Here is a 24,995-nt window from a genome sequence, read left to right on the forward strand (position 1 = left end):
TTAGAGGCCAAATACATTTTCTTCTTTTGAGGTCTACACCTTTGTTGATTTCCACATTTTTCTCACCTCTTTTAATTTCTAACTTTATCTGCTTACAACATTGTGTGCATTTACCTCTCACCTCAAATAGTAGTTTCATTGGCCAGGTGCCATATTCGTTGTATATATCCAGTGACTAAAATTTCCTGTACTGTGTATCAACTGATTCTTCACTCCTGCACTTGGTAACGGTTCACATTACAGCATCCAGTGTCCATTCTGGTACTTGAAACCCTAGCATGGTAGTGATTCTTCCTGGATCTTGAGGCTTCTCATTACTAATTAACATAGTTTATTATTATTATTATTGGGCATGTCCCACCAAGGTAGGGTGACCCTAAAAAAAACTTTCACCACTCCATTGTCTTGCCAGAGGTGCACCGGTACCACTGTTCAGATGCCCCTCCAAACTGCAATATCTCCACCCTTCCTTCAAAATGCAGGATCACTTCATAAATGGTACCTTGCTCAGACTTATACAGTACGTAAAAACCACTTGCCTCCACTCATTTAATGTGCTCGCGCACTCATCGGATGTCTAAGCTCCTCACCTCTTAACCTTCTTCCTCCAACCTTTCCTGGGATGGCCTCTACCCCATCTTTCCTCTGCTACAGATTTATACTCTCCATGTCATATTATTTTTATCCATCCTCTCTAAATGTCCAAACCACCACCACAAAACCTCCTTAGCCCTATGTATAATACTTTTACCTAGTAATGCTGCACCTCCTGATATCCAATCTATGAATTCTCTGCATGATATTCACACCTGCTATGCTTCTCTCTAGTCCCTCTCTGCTGTCTCCAGCCTCCTCACTGCTGCTTTCACAACCCATGCTTTTCACCTATGAGTGTTGGCACACTGTACTGTCATACATTCCTCTTCTTACCTCCATGGATAACATTGTCTCCAAAGATTCCTTGGTGTACCACCCACCTTTTTCCCCCTCGTCAATTCTGTGGTTTACCTCATTTTTCGTAGCTCCAACTGCCAACATGTCCACTGACAAATATTTGAATACATTCACTTCCTTTGTACTCCCTCCTTGCAATATGATATCCACTCTTTCATTATCTAAATTTTTTGTTACCCTCGTAGGTATTGTCACTGATTTTCTTCACTTGCCTAGTGTCTTCACTGTTTCATGTCTTGGCCAGCTTTTGTTATAAACTGCTGATGTGTTTTCTGGTGACTTTCCTTCATATCCTCTTAGTATACACTTTTTCTATCACGTGTGTTAAGGAAAGTGAAATGGTTCAAACCTTGATTAGACTTGTCAGGCTGGGCATGTTAAGGTCAAGAATGAAAATGGATTAGTGTACAAATAGTATATAAATGACGTGCCAACAATTGTGCTGTAAGCAGTTTTGGCTTATGTTCTAGGTGGTGTTTTCTCACGTCTTTCAAAACAGACGAGTTATATAAAATACATATTTTTAATTGCCTACATTCATTTAGGAAAGCATATGATCTACAGAGTCTTCACTTATTTATCTGTATTCTCTAGGTAAAGTTCATAATCTGTTCATTAATATTTGCTCAAATGTTTTCTGTATTCTTTACACATCTGCCCATTTTAACATTTTTATACAGTGGAACCTCAAATTTCGAACTTAATCCATTCCAGGAGCTAGTTCTAAATTCGAAAAGTCTGAAATTCGAAGCAGTATTTCCCATAAGAAATAATGGAAATACAATTAATCTGTTCCAGAAACCCAAAAATATTCACACAAAAAATACATTTTATAGAGATTAATTACAGTTTTACATACAACAAATACTATAGTTTTTAATTATGTATAGTAATACATATAAAATAACATTTTTACTTACCTTTATTGAAGATTGGTGATGGCATCTGGAAGATAGGGAGGAGGAGAGAGGGAGTTGGGGTTAGTGTTTGGAAGGAGAATCCCCCTCCATGAGGACTTCAGGTAAAGCCCTCTCTGGGGGTTACTTCCCTTTTGTCTTTTAATGCCACTAGGACCAGCTTGAGTCACTGGGCCCCTGTCTCTCAAAATAACTATCCACAGTCATACTTCTGTATTATTTCTTACTTTACATCTATGTTTCTCACTTTCTTTACCACAGGGGTACCACTAGCAAGTTTCTTTGGGCCCCTGGCAGCTTATTTCAGTCCCACAAGCACTAAACACAATGAAATAACCGTAAAATGTGTGAATGACAGCGCAGGTTATTCACTCGAGCATAAACAAAGCTAGACTGTTCACGGCGTCTGCGCAGGGACGTGGACAGCGGGCTGGCAGACAGGTCCCGTACCCGGCGGTCCGAAAATAGGGGTGCGTTCGATAATAGGGACACAGTTTGTCCGAAAAAAGGGTCCTATTTTCGAAACGTTCAATATGTGATACATTCGATTTTTGAGGTTCCACTGTATTAAACTTCTAATCAGTCATGGCATAACAGTATGTTGTACAAGTCTCTATGCATCTTAACCATTCTTTATTCCATCCTTATTACAGATGATTTGTAGTGGGCTTATCTTTGTTCCTTAGAACTGCTATGGAAAGGCAATTGCTTGTTGCTAAGGGATTTATGATACCTTTCAAGTATAATCCTGGTATATGATGCCAACAATTAGAGGAAAACACACACATGATTAACCCTTAAACTGTGGATCTGCATTTTTACCGCTAGAGCTCTGAACGTAGATCTACTTTTTATATTTGAAAGCGTGTAAAATAAAACACAAATTTACGTTTGGAGTGCTAGCGGTACAAGCATAAATCTACGTTTGGACAGTTGAAGGGTTAAAAGTTACACAAAATTTATTTGGCAACTTTTCAGTCCTGGAACCATGCTCACTCCTATTTTACATTGGGTAAAAGAAAGTTTATATAATTGAGTACACATGAGAAAGTGAAGTCAGGTCTGGTTCAAGTAATGATCAGAGTAAGCAGGGCAGCAGTATGGTCACATGACAGCCACTGTGTTTGGGGCAGTGGGTATGGAATTGTATGGGCCAGGGTGGTGGAAGGGTAATGTCCTGCTTTGTCCTATTTAGTTTGTATCTGATCAAAGATGTTTCCAGGTACTGCCGTCCTAAGCAAAGTACCTTTGCTCCAGCTCATTAGATGATGACCCTTGGTGTTTGTCAAACAAGTATTGCATTGGCCATCCCTGCTACATGTGTGTTTATTTAATTGGTCTGACAGGCTCCTGTCAGTTTCTCCCATGTACTTACTGAAGCTTGTGTAATACATTTAATTACAGCTGTGAAAGTGGATATACTCATCAGTACATGATTACAGGGGTCGAATCATGTCCTAATCCTGCTTTGGCTAGGTGGGACTAACCTAGAGTCCTATAGTACCTTAATGTTAAACTATTACTTGTAATCTGCCTCCAGCACTTCGATGGCATTCCACTCCCTGACCACCCTGAGAATGAGAAAGTACTTCCCGACATCCCTGTGGAGATAAAGAAGGGAATGTATGAAAGTATAGTGGTACCAACTCTTATATGGGTGTGAATCTTGGGTCGTAAATGCTGCAGCAAGGCGGCGGTTGGAGGCAGTGGAGATGTCCTGTCTTAACCATTTGGGGGTCGGCAAGTCCTCTCAGACTTGTTCTCAGGGTCAGACAAATTTCAAAAAAAAAAAAAAAAAAAAAAATTCTTATGAAAAGATAGAGAATCCTTTCCCAATCATAATGACACCAAAAGTATGAAATTTGATGGAAAACTTACGAAAATATGCTCTCACGAAGTTAGCGGTCTCGACAATGTTTATGCATCGGCGATTTTGCCCACTTTGAGACCTATTTTCGGTCAATTCCAGTGTACTAGTCGGCAAAAAATCACAACTATTTCACTAGAACTCTATTTTTTCTATCGAATGAGTACAAGAAACCACCCATTTATTGATTTCAACTATCCAGTACAGTGGACCCCCGCATACCGCATGCATCGCATACCGTACAATCCACATACCGCTCGCTTTTTTCGCAAAAATTTTGCCTCGCATACCGCCCAAAAACCCGCTCACCGCCCTTCGTCCGAGACGCGTCCAATGTGCGGCCTGAGCCACGCTCACATCTTCCGCCGGTGGCATTGTTTACCAGCCAGCCTCCGCGGTAACATCCAAGCATACAATCGGAACATTTCGTATTATTACAGTTTTTGGTGATTTTTTCTGGAAAATAAGTGACCATGGGCCCCAAGAAAGCTTCTAGTGCCAACCCTACAGCAATAAGGGTGAGAATTACTATAGAGATGAAGAAAAAGATCATTGATAAGTATGAAAGTGGAGTGCGTGTCTCCGAGCTGGCCAGGTTGTATAATAAACCCCAATCAACCATCGCTACTATTGGTGGTACAGCTGCTGCTGTACCACCGTCAGCTGCTGCTGTACCACCGTCAGCTGCTGCTGCACTGTCAGCTGCTGCTGCTGCACTGTCAGCTTCTGCTGCTGCACTGTCAGCTGCTGCTGTAGCATCGTCTGCTGCTGCTGTAGCATCGTCTGCTGCTGCTGTAGCATCGTCTGCTGCTGCTGTAGCATCGTCTGCTGCTGCTGTAGCATCGTCTGTTGCTGCTGTACCACCGTCAGCTGCTGCTGCTGCTGTAGCACCGTTGTTGGTGTGGCTTATTGACCCCAGAGGATTTGCCACCCAGGATAACCCAAAAAAGTCAGTGTCATCGAAGACTGTTTAACTTACTTCCATTGGGGTCCTTAATCTTGTCTTCCAGGATGCAACCCACACCAGTCGACTAACACCCAGGTGAACAGGGAAAAATGCCTGGAACTAGTGCTCATATTGGTGAATTTAAAGCCAGCAAAGGTTGGTTTGAGAGATTTAAGAATCGTAGTGGCATACAGTGTGATAAGGCCTGTTCTGGAAGAAAATGCCAAACAGGACCTACAGTACTCAGGAGGAAAAGGCACTCCCAGGACTCAGTGTCTCATCAGTCATTGCTGCATCTTCAATAAAGGTAAGTGTCATTTATTCTTCATTTAGTAGAGTAGTACATGCACAATATATATTGTGCATGTACTACTCTACTATTGTGCATGTATCCTTCTCTTTGTGTGTAGGAAAATGTATATTTCATGTGGTAAAAATTTTTTTTCATACTTTTGGGTGTCTTGCACGGATTAATTTGATTTCCATTATTTCTTATGGGGAAAATTCATTCGCATACCGAACATTTCGCATAACAATCAGCCCTCTTGCACGGATTAAAGTCGCTATGCGGGGGTCCACTGTACAGTGGTCAGAATTTAGCAATTTTGCCAATTTCACACAAATTTCAAAAGATGCCAATTTCCGAATAGTCCAGAATAAACAAGAAAGACATTCCTGGCACTAAAATAAAATTTCCTGTTCATTAGTCATGTCCCCAGGCCCCTCTTATATTTCTTTTGCTTTCCACTTTGAATTTTTATTCTCAAAAAAAAAAATAGAAGATTTACTGTTATGCATTAGTGTAGAAATGGTATAAATAATATCAGCGCACTTGTAAAATAATATTTGACTCGCCAGTTGACGTGTATTGGACGATTGGCATGATTTGTTTACTTATGATCTTTGGTAAAAATCGAACATTTCTGCTACTTTGAGCTCAATTTCAAGGTACTTTCCATTGTAAAATCAGTCAAAATCATCTCAATTTCTGTAATATGTCTTCCAGTCTATAAAATAAGACCAGGAAAACTAGAATACAAGAATTACCATACGAAAATACAGTGCAAAGTCGCTGTTTTAATCCCAAAACACGGTCAGTTTTTTTTTTTTTCTGTGCACAGACCACATAGACCCATTCTTTCATATGTAGGCCTACCAGCTTTCTCTCACTAGATTTGACGGCGCTAGAATTTACGCATACTAGTACGTCAAAAATCCCTGCGCGTAAGCCGTACTAGTACGGCCAAAACCCCGAAAGGGTTAAGGGCAATGTGTGGTGTAAATATTATGCAGAAAATTCAGAGTGGAAATTAGGAGAAACCTCTTGACGTTGCCATTGAAATTGGTAATCGTCTGGTCTGTATTTCTTAGGGGCTCCATCTATGCCTCTCATTTCTTTCCTCAAAGCCTGCAAGAGAGTTAATGCTCTTAGACTTTTCTTCTCTCAAAGAAGAATCTAATAATGTTCCTTTTACACTTCTGGGACTGGAGGCAACACTCTTAGCTTACCAATCATCAGCAGCTGGGCCTGACGGCATTCATATACGGATGTTACAACATTTACATCAGTCAACCCTTGCAGTCCTCTTCAGACTCTTTAGTCTTATTTGGTCACAAGGAGTTCTTCCCCAGCTGTGGAAATCTGCCATTGTTCTCCCTTTCTGCAGACCAGGTACTATGGGAGATGATGCATCCCACTATCATCCCATTGCTCATACCAGTGCAGTTTGCAAGGTGATGGAATGTCTGGTAAATTGATGTTTAATGTGGTATTTAGAGACACAACTCTCCACTAGTCAGTATGGCTTTTGTAAGGGCCATTCTACCATAACGCCTTACTACGCTTGGATACGTATGTTCATAATGGCTTTGCGAATAACCACTTGGTTATTGCCATATCTTTTGACCTTGAGAAGGCATATGACACAGCTTAGAGGTATGTATAATATTTTGGCCCAAGCCCAGTCTTTAGGCCTCCAAGGCAATCTACCAACCTTAAGAACTTCTTGTCTGACACATTTGTGTGTTCAGATTAATGTACTCTCCCTGGACTTCGTCCAAGCTGAAGGTGTTCCCCAGGGATGTGTTCTGAGCACAACACTTTCTCCTTGCTATAAATGATTTGGCCTCTCTCATCCAATATTTGGTCATCACACTATGTTGATGACTTCGCTGTAGCTTGTGCAGGTGCTGACTGTCACCTCATTGCAGTTTCTCTCCAGCATGCAGTCAACTGTGTTTCCAAGTGGGCCACCACGCATGGGTTTAAATTTTCTGGTACTAAAACTCTCCAAATTAGTTTCACTAATGTTCTGTCATCTCAGATCATCCATTGTACTTCTGTGGCTCATGTATCCCAGAACGTGATATGGCCGGGTTTCTAGGCCTTCTGTTTGACCGTAGGTTATCCTGGAAACCTCAGATTGCCTCTCTCAAGGCAACTTGTCACAGTCGGCTGAACCTTCTTAAAACCCTCTTTCATCTTTCATGGGGAGCTGATCGTAGAACTCTCCTTCCCCTGCATTCAGCCCTAATTTTATTGAAACTTGATTATGGTGACCAGATCTATTTGGCAGCCTCTCCTGCTACTCTCCCTAGCCTTAATCCCATCCATCACCAGGGATTACGTTTATGCCTTGGTACTTTTAGCTCTTCACCTGTTGTGTGTGTATGCAGAAGCGAATATTCCATCCTTGTCCAATCATTGTAATGCTCATTTCCTTCGCTATTATGTTCGCTCTCATGATCCCCGCAATTCTTCCATATATAGAATAGTCACTGATGTTAGTACATTCTTTATTTGTTCCTCGCCCCTGTTTACTCGGTCCCTTTTCTCTTCACCTACATTTGCTCGTCTTCCCTTCAGTTACCACCTTTCTATGTTCATGTAGCATCTCACTTTTCCCTATCCCCTTGGGAAGATCCAGCTGTTTCTGTAGTTTTTCACTGCCATGTACAAAAGCCCAGCTGCCTACAGTAGCTTCCTGCTCTTTTTTCCTCGACCACTTCCGCTCTCATTCTCGTGCCGTCGCAGTGTACACAGATGGCTCAAAGTCTTCTGATGGCGTCGGATTCACAGCAGTGTTTCCGGACAGTGTCGTGCGAGGGCATTTACTATCCTCGGCTAGCATTTATAGTGCTGAATTGTATGCCATTCTTGCAGCATTTATCTGTATTACATCTATGCCTGTGTCATCATTTGTTTGTTTCAGACTCCCTTAGTGTTTTACAGGCTATTTGAAAATTTGATACACCTCACCCACTAGTTCTCCGTATCCAACTTTGGTTACGCCGTATCTTTACCAAGCATAAAGATATTTTTTTGTTGGGTACCTGGTCATGTTGACGTACAGGGCAATGAACAGGCAGACACTGCTGTACAATCAGCAGTACATGACCTTCCAGTTTCATATAGAGGTGTTCCATTCATGGACTATTTTGCTGTAATAGTTACCTTCACACCTGTTGGCAACAGCATTGGTCTGATCTACTCAATAACAAACTTCATTCTATTAAACCGAGTATAGGTTACTGGCCGCTGTCTTGTCAGTGTTGAGGTTGGGAGACTACTCTCCCGTCTTCGCATTGGCCACACTCGTCTTACTCGTGGGTATCTCATGGAGAGGCGCCCTGTTCCTCTCTGATAATTGTCAGGTTCCAGTATCGGTTAGCTACATTCTGTTACTGCCCACTCTATCAATGAGCCCGCAGAATTTATCTCCGTCGTCGTCTCCGCTCTGCTGCTCTTTACCTTCCCTTCTTCCTGATAGACCCTCCTTCAATCCAGGCACTCTCATTGACTTTTTGACAACTGATTTACTCCACACTCTGATGATGATACCTTTAGCATTCCCCTCAGCCCTTTGTACCTCTATCTCTTGCTACCCTCTACCCCCGCACTATCCACTGTCCCGCTGTTCTCCGTAACCTACTAATCTGCTCCCTTTTGCCACCCAATACCCTCACTTCTTTCCCTGCCCTGCAGCGCTGTATAGCCCTTGTGGCATAGCGCTTCTTTATTATTATAATAATTTTCTGAGCCATGTGAACACTATTAAGGCCATGTGTTCATTTAGAGAATGCTCTGACTTGAGGCTGCTCTTAGTAACAGAAGTAAGAATAGGTGTGGCATAAGATAGTGAGGGTTTAGGACTTAGCTGTGATTATAATAGTGGTGAGTTCTCTTGAATTTGTAACTTAGTTATCAAGGGAGTGGGATGAAAGACTACAAGAAATGACGGGACATGTAGACCCCTTGTCCTGTTCAGTTACCCACTGCTTATTCTGCCAGTGGTCAACACCAGTAATTATTTCTCATTCATTGGGTCATGCCAGTTGCTTTAGGTAGAAGAGTTGCATTTCATTAATTCATATGGGTAAAATTAAGATTTTTTTTTTTAACACTTCGGCAGTTTACCACCAAGGTTGAGTGACCTGAAGAAGAAATGCATTCACCGTTACTTGTCTTTCCAGACATGCATACTGTTCAAATGATCCTCCAAACTGCAACATTACCTGTCTTTCAGTGCGCTGAAATCGTATGGTATTTTCCACTTTTAGTGTTAGTCTGGTTAACTGGTTTACCCTAAACCTTTCAGCGATATAACCTAGATCACACTCGATAGAAATATGAAATCCCAAATACTACTGGTCTCCAATCATTGATCTAACATGCTCACACGTTTGTGCAAGCCATATTTATAAATGCAGGCTATCCCCCAAACTACAAACATTGACACTTGCAGATGAGCACTTAGGAAATGATTACATTTTTTAAACAGCTAATCTGCAGTACTAGCATGTGAAAGTCATCTTTTCTATTGTTTTCTTTATAAAGAATTTGCCTTTGAAGGCCACAAATGTAACTTGTTTGTAAGTTGGGAGCCACCTGCATATTAATTAATATTTGCTAGGCTTTATAAATTTAAGTAGCCGGTTATATCACAGACCCATAAAATTTAAATTTATTAATTTTTTTTTTTTCCAATGACTTCAGTTCGGATGTTAACAAAATTTCATAATGGATAAGTTTTCATTGAAACCACACAAGTATGTGATAAATTAATGAATGAGCTGTTTGATTGTATGGTATTTCTTGGTGATACGAGAGCCTTTCTTACTCTTAACTGTGTGTGAGAAATGCTTATCTCTTACTTCAGTGTGTTAATGTGTGCTCTTGGCAGTCAGGAATCTCGTGCTGCTTTTGTGTACCTGATGAAGCAGTTATGACAAAGTAGTAAAAGTGAAGAAAGTAGTGTAGCGAGTGGCTGGTATACGTCCACAAGTGTCATCTAACTGGTAGTAGCCCCTAACTTGGCTTTTCAGATGAGTGCGGAGTTTAGTCTGTGGTGAGTCAGATGCGGTGTGTCTGCATGGAGTGAGGAAGAGCGTTGCCCGCCTGTGGTGAGTGGTAACCGTTCAGCGCATGGGTTGTGTGGTGAGTGGACAGACAAACGTGGACAATCGCAAGTGCGGCAGTTATGGCCAAATGTGCGATGACAACCGGATGGCATCGGAAGAGTGTGGAAATACATGAAGAATTTTCATATATGACGGGAATATCTTTTCTAGGCGACTTATCAGAGATAATTAGTTACAGTGAATCATTCCACCTCCCAGGAAAAGATCTGCCTCAATTGATCTATAAAGAACTTAGCATTTCCAAAGTAAGTCCTGTTTTTTAACTATGGTTTTAGAAAGCCAGTCCTTTCAAGTGCCTTTATGTGGGAATGAATGGTGCTGTAGCCGTGAATCATGTACCCTTCTGGTAACAATCCATCTATGAAGAAATGGCAGAATTATAAGGTGTTCTCTGGTTTCTAGTCAAGGGTACAAAAATTTTTTTTTTACTAACCCTTCCACTGTCAGTAAGATAAATCTATTTTATAGGCAGGGTAGCTCTTGCTGCATTCCAATTTAGATGTTTACAAGACACTTCTTTTTCTCGTGCTTTCCAAGAATAAAGTACGGTATATAGTAAATGTATGGAGGAACCTGGTAAGTTCCTAACTTGTAAAATAACTTTGTAAAATATTAATACTTGTAAACATCAGCTTGAGATGTGCAGTTGTCTCCCATTAATGTACCTCTTTAGTTAATCTCTTCAATTCTTTGGTGACAGCACTTGTGTGTTTAGGGCACTAGAATGGGATACGGCTGTAGTGGTTCTGTTGATGGCATTTTGAGGCAGTTGGTATTGAGACGTCAAATTCATTAGGCCATAATTGATGGTAACCCCAAATAGCTCTCAGAGTTAGCAATAATGAACTTTTAAATGGGTTACCTGTTAACTCCAGGTGGTAAATTTCAAAATGAAAAGGTAAATATTCCCCGTTAGCTTCTCATGAATGATGTATAAAACTGTGTGCTGCTGTGCCTGACCATAGTGATTTGAACTACAATGTTTGTAACAGTATCAGCCATTTTTAGTTTGTGATATGAGGCTGTTCTCAAAATTTAAGTTGGCCTCACCAGCCTGCAGTTATTCTTGTTTGCTGATTGTTACAATTTGTATGTCAAAGAGCCCTAAATGTGCAGTGTGATGAGGCAAGAAGTCTGAAAGTTTTTGGAAGATCCTTACTGTAACCCTTGTCAGCAGTGTTTTTGACTTAGACATTTGTATGGATGAATAATAATTCATTTGGGTTAAGCTTTTCTTCCATTAACTTAAGGGGTTTTAGGTTTAGTGCCAAATTCCCCATTAAATGGTTAAAGTGGTACAATGGTAAAAGGCAATGTGAAGCCAGCACTGGTTTTAAATCTAGATCTCTCTTGAAGTCAGTGTTTGACAGCATAACATTTGTTTTCAGCATATTGTTGATTGCATATTAAATATTAGCTGTGTATTAAATTAAAGCAGAGTTGAATGGAATGTTGTAGTATGAAACACTGTTTAAGAAGGAACTGATTTAAATAAATGCCATACATGATGACCACAGAAGGAATCAATTTACTGCAGTCCTGTGACTGGTGAATGTTTGACTGTGATAAGAGGCCCTGTGTGATATGGCACTCTGTAAGCATGTGGTGCAAGCTAAGTGTAGTCCAGTATTGTTTGTATTCAAAAGCAGTATGGGGTATCCTATTGCTTTAACAAAAAATGGAAAAATTCTGAATGAAGACATGAGTAATAGGGTTCCCAGTGTGTGATTTGGACTGAATATGAAGCGGAAGGCGTGCATCCAGTGCTTTTCTCTTTGCCAAGTTAGCACATTTTCCTCATGTCAGAAACCACAGGAGTCTTGTGGTGAAGCTATACCATTTTCTCCTGGATCTGTCATGCCATCCCCTCCCCTCCAGTAACATGACTCAGTGACTGAGGGTGTGAGTGCAAATTTAGTCGTTCTTGAAGGACGTGTGACTGTGATACTGTGTTCCTTTAGTGCAAATGTTACTGTGCGAGTGTGTACATTCCACCAAGCGGTGTAGTATTTTGTAGTGTACAGAAAAACAAAAACACAAGCTTTACAAATGAACCTGCTGCAGAAGTTCACAAGTTTAGCTGATGTAGTAATGTATCTTTGTTATTGCCTCAAAGATAGGTGAGCTTTGTGTCTGAAATTTACTCACTAAAGTTATTCTTGACATATACGTGATCTACTTTCAGTAAGTGTGGACAAACCTAGTGTATATTTTTTCACAATCCCTGTTGATATATGTTCATTTATAATTTGAATAAGTCATTCGGTACTGTAAGGCTAATAATTTTTCTTTAAACCCTGTACCATATTTACGAATGCAAAAATTTGAATAAATAAGTTTGAGAGAGAGGTTTTCATTTAATTAACCATTCTAATATTTTAGAAAATTTGTATATGGTAGCTCATTTTGAAGCTGATCCTAGCTGCTATAATAATCCATCCCCTAGGATGCAGCCCACAATGGTGCTAGAACTGGTAAACTGTACTAAAAAGTCGACATAAGGGAAGACTCGTACTTCTCAAAATCTGGGTGAGAGACTTCGATTATTAACTTTAGTTATACATCATGCATAAATTCCATGTTCCTATTAGGAATGTGTTGGGTGGCTTTGTGTATATTCATCACATAATAGATCATATCATGTGCTGCCATTCCTTTGATAGAGGATGCTAAACCCATAGTGGTCATATAGCACCTGGGATAATAGGCCTTCAGGTTTGTGATCCAAGGAAGGGGAAGGCAGATCAAATTCCTTGAATCAAGAGACCTTACCAACATGAAGCATCCCTTGAGAGGGCACCATGTAATAAAACAAAAAATGGAATAAAATGTCAAAGCTTTAAAATACCTTGTTTACAGTTGTAGGTTTAGCTCTTCTTTTTTTTTTCTCAGCGACTTGTACGTCTTTAATCACAAGCATACATTTTGAATACTTCCCTATGCACATTCACAAAATGCATGCCGTCCAAGACATTTCCATCCCTAGCCCCTGCACACTAGAGCTTGTGCCTCCTAGGCACAGGCATCACTTTGGTCATAATGCCAATATTCCAAATTCCCTCCTCTTCAAGGGGGGCTCCTTGGCGTGGTGAAGAGGCTCTTGGTCTGAGGAATTAGCCCTGTCGGTCTTCTTCCTCAGACCGAACCTAATTACCCCCCATTCTCCCCTCCCCTATCCCATCCTCCCCATCCTCCCCTTTTTCCATTCCTCCTCCTCCTCCTCACCCCTCCCTTTTGCCCTTCCTCTTTTTAGCCTTCGTGATTTCTCCCACAGGCGTGCTAGTTCCTAGGTAGGGGAAAGGACACCGGGGTCGATCCCATTCCGTTGAGGTTTCTTGGCGGTGGCGTAGTTTGCCGTGGAATCTGGATTGCCTAGGGATGTCCCGATCCCTCTCCGGTATCCCGGAGTAGCTTTGGGTGTCTTTTGGGCGACGGGTGTATCTCTGGAAGCCACCTTTCGGATTCCGGGGGTGGTGGCTGAAGGAGGTATGCTTTGTGGCGGATATCCGGCCGCCCTCTCTTTTGTCCACCGAGGTAGCTCGGCAGATGTGAGGTTGCTATCCCGGATTGCTGGTTTACTGGCATGAAGGGTAGGGTATGGCACGGGTTCCATGCTGCATCTGCGCTACTAGCGGTGTCGAGTCCTCTTGGGCGCGGAGGGAGATTTCCGGCCCTTTCATTCCTCCTGGGAACTATTCCTCCCCGCTCCCCCCTTTTTTTATTCTTTTTTTTGTTTTTATTTTCTTTTCTTCTTTCTTTTTTTTTCTTAAAAACAAAAAGCAAAGGAGTAACCTAACCATGGCAGCCCTAGTCCATGAAACCACTACCCCCGGGCCCCTTCTTGATACCGCACCCCATTCTGACCCTGCCTTGTGTTTAGACCACTCTTCGGACACTCCTGATGCCCCTGTACCTCTTGCTGGTGCTGTTTCCTCACCCGCTTCAGGTACCGGGGCTTCGACTGACTCCTTCGATTTGTCTGAACTCCGCTCTCCTTTGACTATGCTTCCGGCTTCTCCCTCTACGGTACGGCAATTTTCGAATCGCCCACCCATTTCATGCCGGACCAACTCCGGTCCTACTCCTAAACGCCAACGTCAATCTCCTGATGATGCTCCGTCGTTACCTTCCCATTCTACTCGGAAACGACCGACACGTCAAGCACTCCCTCTCCACGCTCAGTTTCGGACCACACAATGGACTAAATTCTTTACTTTAAGACCAACTTCTTCTTCTGCCTACCTTTCTGACCATAGTATTGCCAAAGCGCTCCTGCGTCATGTTGGCAGAGATATTTCATTTCACGCTCTCAAGAGCGGTACGCGCATCGTCACTGTCCAGAATGCTACCCAAGCTCATGATCTTTCTCTCCTTTCGAATATCGATACTACTCCTATCACTATTGAAAAACATCTTTCTCTCAATTCTTGTAGTGGTACTGTCATTCTGCCCCATACCATAGTCCAACAGAATTTCCAGTCATGTGGCAATGACATTTTTGAACAGCTGGAACTCCAGGATCTCCCAATCCTCAAAGTAGACACTTATGTCCTTCCTGCCCGGGGGCGGAGACGTTACCCTTGCAATGTGGCTCGTTTAACTTTTGACAGCCGAGAACTCCCGTCCTCTGTATATGTCGCGGGACATCGGTTACAAGTTCGACAGGTGATACCTACACCGCAACAATGTAGAAATTGCTGGCGTTTTGGTCACCCAGCGAAATATTGCAGATCTATGGCCGAATGCCCAGTCTGTGGTGCCGACAACCATTCTAATACATCTTGCAGTCAACCTCCATCTTGCCTTAATTGTAATGAAGCTCACCCTTCGTACTCCCGCCGTTGCCAGGTCTACTTAAATGAACGTGAAATCCGTTGCCTCAAAGAGGCAGAAGGTCTCCCTTATGCTATGGCAGTTACTCATCTCCGCCTCCAAGGGAGACTACCCCGTGTTTCTTATTCTCGTGTTTCCAAACATCCCCCCACTTCTGGGGTCCCATCTTCTGCAGCCTCCTCTGTTGTTACCCCTCCCATAGCCATTACGACATCTAATCCTTTTGCTGTCCTTGGCTCTGACGTCCCGACTACAACTCAGTCTGTTCTCACATCTTCGCGTCCTTCCTCACAAGCCCCAGTATCGACAAGACCTCGTACGACACCTAATACCAATCGCCCCTCTACTCAGAAGTCCAAAAAATCCACATTGCTCAAATCTTCTTTGCCCCTTCCTTCCCTTCTTCCACCTCCACACGTTACCTTTCCAGTCTCTGTACCTAGTTCTTCCCCTCTCTCTGGCTCTATTACAAGTGTGGAGATTCACCCTCCTCCTCGTACTATGCCTTCCACCCCCGTCCCCTCCCAAGTTTCTCCCTCTCCTGTCACCTCCCAGGTTTCTACCTCTTCTGTCCCCCCCCACACTTCATCTCCAGTCCCTTACACTTTTCCCTCCCCCTCTACTTTGGTACAGTCCATTACTGTCCCAATCTTTACTCACCCTCCTCCTCCTATCTCCAATATGGTTTCCCATACATCTTTGAATTCAGAAACACTTGAAGCCATTTCAGAATATATTGCAGAGACTAAACCTTCAATGGACACTGATTCACTTCCTGTTCCTTCTCTTCCCTCTCCTCCATCTTCACAACCCCATTCTTCGCAACGCTCCGTTCCTTCGCTACTTGAACATCTTCCAATGCCACCACACGTTGACTTTTCTAACCCCTCTAGTCCGTAGGTGCCTTTACCTACAGATTCCTGATATTTTCTTCATCGCCAATCATGGCCTATTTACAGTGGAATATCCGCGGCCTCAGGGGTAATCGGGGTGAGCTTCAGATGTTGCTTTCCAGGTTTTCCCCTGTTGGTGCTTGCTTACAAGAACCAAAATTACACTCGGCTGTTTTCCAACCTATCTCAGGCTATAATTTATTGTATTCTTCGGATCCTTTCTCAGATGGGACCTTTAATGAAAGTGCCCTTCTTCTACGCAATGATATTCCGTACTGTCAACTATTTGTCCATACCTCGCTGCATTACACTGCAGCCCGTATCCACTTGAATAAGTGGTTTACAATATGTTCTTTATATCTCTCTCCTTCTCGAGCATTTTCTATCCCAGACTTTGCCTTTCTTGTTTCATCCTTACCACCACCACTTCTGTTACTTGGTGATTTTAATGCCCACCATTTCCTCTGGGGGGGGTCTCATTGTGACTCACGTGGCATTCAGTTGGAGGCTTTTCTTGCCTCTCACCCCCTCCATGTTTTAAATACGGGTACTCCCACCCATTTTGATCCTCGTACTCATACTCTCTCTTGCATCGATCTATCAGTCTGCTCTTCCTCCACAGCACTAGACTTCACCTGGTCTGTTCTACCAGACTTACATGACAGCGATCATTTTCCGATCATTCTTACTTCTCCTTCCTATTCACCACCTTCCCGTAGCCCTCGCTGGCAATTTGATCGGGCAAATTGGGATCTTTACTCACACCTCACTGCTTTTAGTGAGGTTCCTTCTTCATCCTCCATTGATGAGCTCCTACACATCTTCTCGACATCAGTTTATACCGCAGCTTCTCATTCTATACCCCACACCTCAGGCAGGCATTCTCAGAAGTGCGTGCCTTGGTGGTCTCCTGCTTGTGCTCGTGCAGTACGTTTGAAACGTGCTGCATGGGGCAGGTACCGGTACAATAGAACCGCTGAGAGACTTGTTGATTTTAAGCAGAAGCGTGCGATCGCTCGCCGTGTCATCCGTGAAGCTAAACGCACTTGTTGGCGAGACTATGTTTCCACCATCACCTCTGCTTCTTCTATGAGTGCAGTCTGGAAAAAAGTGAGGAAATTGAGTGGTAAATACTCTCCTGACCCGGCTCCTGTTCTACGGGTCACTGGTGTTGATATAGCAAACCCTCTCGACGTTGCCATTGAACTTGGCACACATCTGGTCCGTATTTCCCGAGGGCTCCATCTATGCCCCTCGTTTCTTTCCTCAAAGTCTGCCAGAGAGTTAGTACCCTTGGACTTTTCTTCTCTCGGAGAAGAACAGTATAATGTGCCTTTTACACTTCAAGAACTGGAGGCAACGCTCTCAGCTTGCCGATCATCGGCAGCTGGGCCTGATGACATTCATATTCGTATGTTACAACATTTACATCGGTCAGCCCTTGTAGTCCTCTTACACCTCTTCAATCTTATTTGGGCACAAGGAGTTCTTCCCCAGCTGTGGAAATCTGCCATTGTTCTCCCTTTCCGCAAACCGGGTACTACAGGACATGATGCCTCCCACTATCGCCCCATCGCTCTTACAAGTGCAGTTTGCAAAGTGATGGAACGCCTCGTAAATCGACGTTTAATGTGGTATTTAGAGACTCACAACAGTCTCTCCGCTAGTCAATATGGCTTTCGTAAGGGTCGTTCTACCATAGACCCCTTACTACGCTTGGATACGTATGTTCGTAATGCCTTTGCGAATAATCACTCAGTTATTGCCATATTTTTTGACCTTGAGAAGGCATATGACACAACTTGGAGGTATAATATTTTGGCCCAGGCCCATTCCTTAGGCCTCCGAGGCAATCTACCATCCTTCCTTAAGAACTTTTTAACTGACAGACATTTCCGTGTTCGAGTCAATAATGTTCTTTCCCCGGACTTCGTCCAAGCTGAAGGTGTCCCTCAGGGATGTGTTCTAAGCACAACACTTTTTCTCCTTGCTATAAATGATTTGGCCTCTGTTCTTCCACCCAATATTTGGTCATCACTCTATGTTGATGACTTCGCTATTGCTTGTGCAGGCGCTGACTGTCACCTTATTGCAGTTTCTCTCCAGCATGCGGTCGACCGTGTTTCCACTTGGGCCACCACACATGGGTTTAAATTTTCAAGTACCAAAACTCACCAAATTACTTTCACTAGACGCTCTGTTATCTCCGATCATCCTTTGTATCTCTATGGCTCCCGTATCCCCGAACGTGATACAGTCAGGTTTCTAGGCCTTCTCTTTGACCGTCGGTTAACCTGGAAACCTCACATTACCTCTCTGAAGGCAACTTGTCACAGCCGGCTAAACCTTCTTAAAACCCTTGCTCATCTTTCCTGGGGAGCTGATCGTCGAACTCTGCTTCGCCTACATTCAGCCCTCGTTTTATCGAAACTCGATTATGGTGACCAGATTTATTCCGCGGCCTCTCCTGCTACTCTCTCTAGCCTTAACTCTATCCATCACCAAGGCTTACGTTTGTGCCTTGGTGCTTTTCGCTCTTCCCCTGTTGAGAGCCTCTATACAGAAGCAAATGTTCCATCCTTGTCTGATCGCCGTGATGCCCATTGCCTTCGTTACTATGTACGCTCTCACGATCTACACAATCCTTCCATTTATAGAATGGTCACCGATATTAGTAGACATTCTTTATTCGTTCGCCGCCCCTGTTTGCTCCGTCCCTTTTCTCTTCGCCTACTTTCACTCTTGTCTTCCCTTCAGTTACCACCTTTATATGTTCATGTAGCATCTCACTTTTCCCTACCCCCCTGGGAAGTTCCAGCTGTTCGGGTCTGTTCTTTCTCACTCCCTTGCTCGAAAGCTCAACTGCCTACGGTGGCTTCCCGCTCTCTTTTTCTTGATCACTTCCACTCTCATTCTCATGCCACCGCTGTGTACACAGATGGCTCTAAGTCTTCAGACGGCGTCGGATTCGCAGCAGTGTTTCCGGACAGCGTCGTACGAGGGCATTTACTATCTTCAGCTAGCATTTTTACTGCTGAACTGTATGCCATTCTTGCAGCACTTATTCGTATCGCATCTATGCCTGTGTCATCATTTGTAGTAGTCTCAGACTCCCTTAGTGCTCTACAGGCTATACGAAAATTTGATACATCTCATCCCCTAGTTCTCCGTATCCAACTTTGGCTACGCCGTATCTCTACCAAACATAAAGATATTGTTTTTTGTTGGGTCCCTGGTCATGTCGACGTACAGGGCAATGAACAGGCAGACACTGCTGCGCGGTCAGCAGTATATGACCTACCAATTTCCTATCGAGGTGTTCCATTTCTAGACTATTTTGCTGCAATAGCTACCCACCTTCGCACCCGTTGGCAACAACGTTGGTCAACTCTGCTCGGTAACAAACTTCATTCTATTAAACCGAGCATAGGTTACTGGCCGTCTTCTTGTCATCAGTGCCGAGGTTGGGAGACCACTCTCTCCCGCCTTCGCATTGGCCACACTCGTCTTACTCATGGGTATCTCATGGAGAGGCACCCTGTTCCTCTCTGTGAGCAGTGTCAAGTTCCAGTATCGATTAGCCACATTCTGTTAGACTGCCCTCTCTATCAACGAGCACGCAGAATTTACCTCCAACGTCGTCTTCGTTCTCCTACTCTCTCTTTACCTTCCCTTCTTGCTGATGGACCCTCCTTTAATCCTGACTCTCTCATTGACTTCTTGACAACGACTGATTTACTCCACAAACTCTGATGATACTTTTCCCACTCCCCTCAGCCCTTTCTGGTTCAGTCTCTTGCTGCCCTTTACCCTTTCACCATCCACTGCCCCGCTGTTATCCGTAACCTGTTGCTCATCCATCTCCCTTTTGCCACCTGATGCCCTCGCTTCCTTCCTGCCCTGCAGCGCTGTATAGTCCTTGTGGCTTAGCGCTTCCTTTTGATTATAATAATAATAATCCAAATTCCCTGTCAGGAAACAGTCCAAATGACCCACCACAGGACTTATTCCTGCTTATTGTTCTATAAAACTTTATTGCCAAGGGCAGTGCTGTATAGCCCTTGTGGTTTAGTGCTTTTTTTTTATTATAATAATTTATTGCCAAGGTAAGATGCCTGATACCAAAGTCACACTAAATACCCAGTGTGTGAACACAACCAATGTCTATACAGTCCCCTGTGCTCCGGTTCCCCGAATTAAGCCTGATGAATGCCTTCCACATCCCCCCCGCCAGGCGCTGTATAATCCTCTGGGTTTAGCGCTTCCCCCTTGATTATAATAATATATCCAGTCCCCATATAACAAAGTATGCTGAATGGTCCATATGGGTTTAGCAATTTTTATGAATGTGATACCTCTTCCCTTGAGGGGTAATTTTACAATTTACCATTTTCATAATTTAAGTGGTGTATTTTATTGCAAGTACACATTCGTAACGTCACAGAATTGCTGCTTGGATATTTTTATAGCAACCAGTCTGTTATACGTACAATAGTGAAGACTACTACATTGTAACTACAAAATGTCAGTGCATTCCTAAATGAATATTAACCCCTTGACTGTCGCAACCCCCAATCCTGAGGCGTCTCCTGGTGTCGCAAAATTTAAAAAAAAAATTATTTTTTCTTATGAAATTATAGACAATCTTTTCCCGATTGTAATGACACCAAAAAAAAAAAAAAAAAAAATTGATGGAAAACTGACGGAATTATGCTCTCGCGAAGTTGGCGATCTCGGCGATATTTACAAATCGGCGGTTTTGCCCACTTTGAGCCCTATTTTCGGCTAATTCCGTTGTTCCCGTCGACCAAACTCATAGCTATTTCTTTAGAACTCCATTTTTTCTATCGATCGAGTACAAGAAACTGCCCATTTACCGATTTCAATCCCCTCAGGGAAGGTTCCTTGATGTTGGTGAGGGGCTCTTGATTTAGGGAATTGGATCTGTGCTCCAGTTCCCCGAATTAAGCCTGAATGCCTTCCACATCCCTCCCAGGCGCTGTATAATCCTACGGGTTTAGCGCTTCCTGTTGATTATAATAATAATACCGATTTCAACTACCCAATAATGTGGTCAAATTTGCAATTTGGCCAATTTCACGAAAATTTAAAAAATATGACAATTTCAAAATAAGGTCCAGAATGAACGATGCAGACATTCCTGGCTCTAAAATAACATTCTTTGTATCATCAGTCATGTCTCCAGGCTCCTCTGATATTACTCTTGCTTTCTATTTTGAATTTTTATTCAAACAAAAAATAGAAGACTTACTATTATGCAGACTACTGCAATACTGTAATAATTGTATAAATAACATCAACCCATTCATGACTGCATATTAGAATGGCTAGTTGGACATTTATTGGACAATGACATCATTTGTTTACTTTTGAACATTGGCAAAAATCAAACGTTTCCCATACTTTGAGCTCAATTTCTAGGTTCTTTTTATAGTAAAATCAATCAAAATCACCTCTATTTCTATAATATGTTTTCCATTCTATCAAACGAGACCAAGAAAACGAGAATACAACCATAAATACTATACAAAAATAGACCACAAAGTCTGCATTTTAATTAAAAAAAAATTTTTTTTTTTCTCATTATGCACTGCGTGCTCCAGGATCTTTTTTATATGATGCACACTGACCACACAGACCCATTCTCTCACATGTGGGCCTACCAGCTTTCTCCTGCTTGATTCGAAGCCGCTAGAATTTGAGTATATATACGTCAAACACGGTACCTCGTAAGACATATATATACGGCCGCGACAGTCAAAGGGTTAAGACATTTGTGTACTCTGGATTATTATCACAGGGAAGTGATAAACCCGTAGGGTTATACAGCGCATGTGGGGGGGATGGAAGGTATTCAGGCTCAATTCAGGGAACTGGAGCACAGATCCAATTCCCTAGATCAAGATGATTATTATAATCAAGGAGGAAGCGCTAAACCCAGAGGATTATACAGCGCCTGGTGGGGGGGGGGGGATGTGGAAGGCATTCAGGCTTAATTCGGGGAACTGGAGCACAGATCCAATTCCCTAAATCAAGAGCCCCTCACCAGCATCAAGGAACCTCCCTTGAGGGGTGTGTACTCTGGAATATTGGCAACTTGGAGCTCAATTTCAAGCTACTTTGTCCTGAAACTAAGAGCATCTCTATTTCTGTAATATATCTTCTATTTATCAAATGAGACCACGAAACTGAGAATATAATAAAAACTCATACACAAATACACTGCAAATTCTCTGTTTTCAACCAAAAATTATTTCTTTCCTCGTGCACTATGTGCTGCAGGATATTTTTTTTACATGGTGCACACTTGACGCACTGAATTGAGCTCATGGTGTAGTACTGGCCCTTGTGGTTTAGCATCTCTGATAATAATCCCCTCAAGGAAGGTTCCTTGATGTTGGTGAGGGGCTCTTGATTTAGGGAATTGGATCTGTGCTCCAGTTCCCCGAATTAAGCCTGAATGCCTTCCACATCCCCCCCCCCAGGCGCTGTATAATCCTCCGGGTTTAGCGCTTCCCCCTTGATTATTATAATAATAATAATTATATCATAATAATCATGTACTACAGGACTGATACCGAAACGGTTAAACCTGATTACCACCGAGTTTAACCCCTTCAGGGTCCAAGGCCCAAATCTGAAGTGGTGCCCCAGTGTCCAAGAATTTAAAAAAAAAAAAAAAAGTTATTTTTTCTTGTGAAATGGTAGAGAATCTTTTTGTGAAGGTAATAAAACAAAAAGTACTAAATTTGATGGAAAATTGACGAAATTATGCTCTCGCGAATTTTGATGTGTCGGCGATATTTACGAATCGGCGATTTTGCCGACTTTGACTCCCATTTTAGGCCAATTACATTATTCCAGTCAACCAAATTCTTAGCTATTTCACTAGTATTACTTCTATTCTATCGATTGAGCACAAGAAATCGCCAAGTCAACTGTTTCAACTACAAATTAAAGTGATCAGAATTTGTTAATTTGGCCAATTTTACACAAAGTTCAAAATATTCCAATTTCAAAATAGGGTCCAGAATAAACAATGTAGGTATTCCTGGAACTAAACTAACATTTCCTCTGTTCATTAGTTACGTTTTGAGGCTTTACAAATAAATTCCATAAATTCACATAATGAATTTTTATTCACACCAAAAAATGGAAGATTTACTGTTATGCAATACTGTAATAATTGTATAAATATCACCACCATATTTGTGAATGCATATTAGACCCACCAGCTGGCGTGTATTAGACATGTGAGGTCGTTTGTTTACTCTTGAATATCGGCAAAAATTTAACATTTCTGCTACTTTGAGCTCAGTTTCAAGCCATTTCCGGTGCTAAAACCAATCAAAATCATCTTTATTTCTGTAATATGTCTTCCATTCTATCAAATGAGACCAAGAAATCGCAAATACAACTATAAAAAACATACGAAAAAACACTGCAAAGTCGTTGTTTTAATCGAAAAATCATGATTTCAGTTTTTTCTCTCATTATACACAGTGTGCTGCAGGATCTGTTTTATGTGGTGCACACATACCACATAGATGTATTCTCTCATATCTAGGCCCAAATGTACCACTCACAGTTTATCAGAGTGAGCTGAGCTCATGACGTAGATCTACGGTTTGGACCCTGAACGTAAAGCCGTATTATTATTATTATAATCAAAAAGAAGCGCTAAGCCACAAGGGCTATACAGCGCTGCAGGGTAGGGAAGGAAGCAAGGGAATTGGATGGCAGAAGGGAGGGGGGATGATCAGCAGGTTACAGAAAACAGCGGGGCAGGGGATAGTACGGGGGTAGAGGGTAGCAAGAGATACAAGTAGAAAGGGCTGAAAGTATCAGAATTTGTGAAGTAAGTCAGTCGTTGTCAAAAAGTCAATGAGAGAGTCCGGATGAAAGGTGGGTCCATCAGCGAGAAGGGAAGGTAAAGAGAGAGCAGCGGGGCGAAGACGACGACAGAGGTAAATTCTGCGTGCTCGTTGATAAAGTGGGCAGTCCAACAGAATGTGGCTGACTGATAATGGAGCTTGGCAATTCTCACAGAGAGGAGCAAGACGCCTCTCCATGAGATATCCATGAGTAAGACGAGTATGGCCAATGCGAAGACGGGAGAGAGTAGTCTCCCAACCTCGACACTGGTGATAAGAAGACGGCCAGTAACCTATACTCGGTTTAATAGACTGAAGTTTGTTGCCGAGCATAGTAGACCAACGTTGTTGCCAACGGGTGTGAAGGTGGGAAGATATTACAGCAAAATAGTCCGTACATGGAATACCTCTATAAGAAACTGGTAGGTCATGTACTGCTGACCGCGCAGCAGTGTCTGCCTGTTCATTGCCCTGTACGTCAACATGACCAGGGACCCAACAAAAAACAATATCTTTATGCTTAGTAAAGATGCGGCGTAGCCAAAGTTGGATACGGAGGACTAAGGGGTGAGGTGTATCAAATTTTTGTATAGCCTGTAAAGCACTAAGGGAGTCTGAGACAACCACAAATGATGACACAGGCATAGATGCAATACGGATAAGTGCTGTAAGGATGGCATATAATTCAGCAGTAAAAATACTAGCTGAAGATAGTAAATGCCCTTGTACGACGCTGTCCGGAAACACTGCTGCGAATCCTACGCCGTCAGAAGACTTAGAGCCATCTGTGTACACAGCAATGGCATGAGAATGAGAGTGAAAGTGGTCAAGAAAAAGAGAGCGGGAAGCGACCGTAGACAGTTGGGCTTTCGAGCAAGGGAGGGAGAAAGAACAGACTCGAACAGCTGGAACTTCCCAGGGGGGTAGGGAAAAGTGAGATGCTACATGTACATAGAAAGGTGGTAGTTGAAGAGAAGACAAGAGCGAATGAAGGCGAAGAGAGAAGGGACGGAGTAAGCAGGGGCGGCGAACAAATAAAGAATGTCTACTAATATCAGTGACCATTCTATAAATGGAAGGATTGCGGAGATCATGAGAGCGTACATAGTAGCGCAGGCAATGGGCATCACGGCGATCGGATAAGGATGGAACGTTCGCTTCTGCATAGAGGCTTTCGACAGGGGAAGAGCGAAAAGCACCAAGGCATAAACGTAATCCTTGGTGATGAATGGGGTTAAGGCTAGAGAGAGTAGCAGGAGATGCCGCTGA

General features: G+C 42.7%; 1 protein-coding gene across 1 annotated transcript in view; it reads left to right on the plus strand.

Annotated features, from left to right (window-relative positions):
- Positions 1–12,453, plus strand: part of Fs(2)Ket (Importin subunit beta Fs(2)Ket) — a gene marked incomplete at its 5' end in the record, with an annotated part of 55,007 nt that extends 42,554 nt beyond the window's left edge. Inside the window, 1 exon segment of the mRNA XM_070088527.1 lies at positions 10,010–12,453.
- Positions 12,454–24,995: the final 12,542 nt, after the last annotated feature.

This window comes from Cherax quadricarinatus, chromosome 25 (genome assembly GCF_038502225.1).
Source record: "Cherax quadricarinatus isolate ZL_2023a chromosome 25, ASM3850222v1, whole genome shotgun sequence".
Taxonomy (NCBI): Eukaryota; Metazoa; Arthropoda; class Malacostraca; order Decapoda; family Parastacidae; genus Cherax; species Cherax quadricarinatus.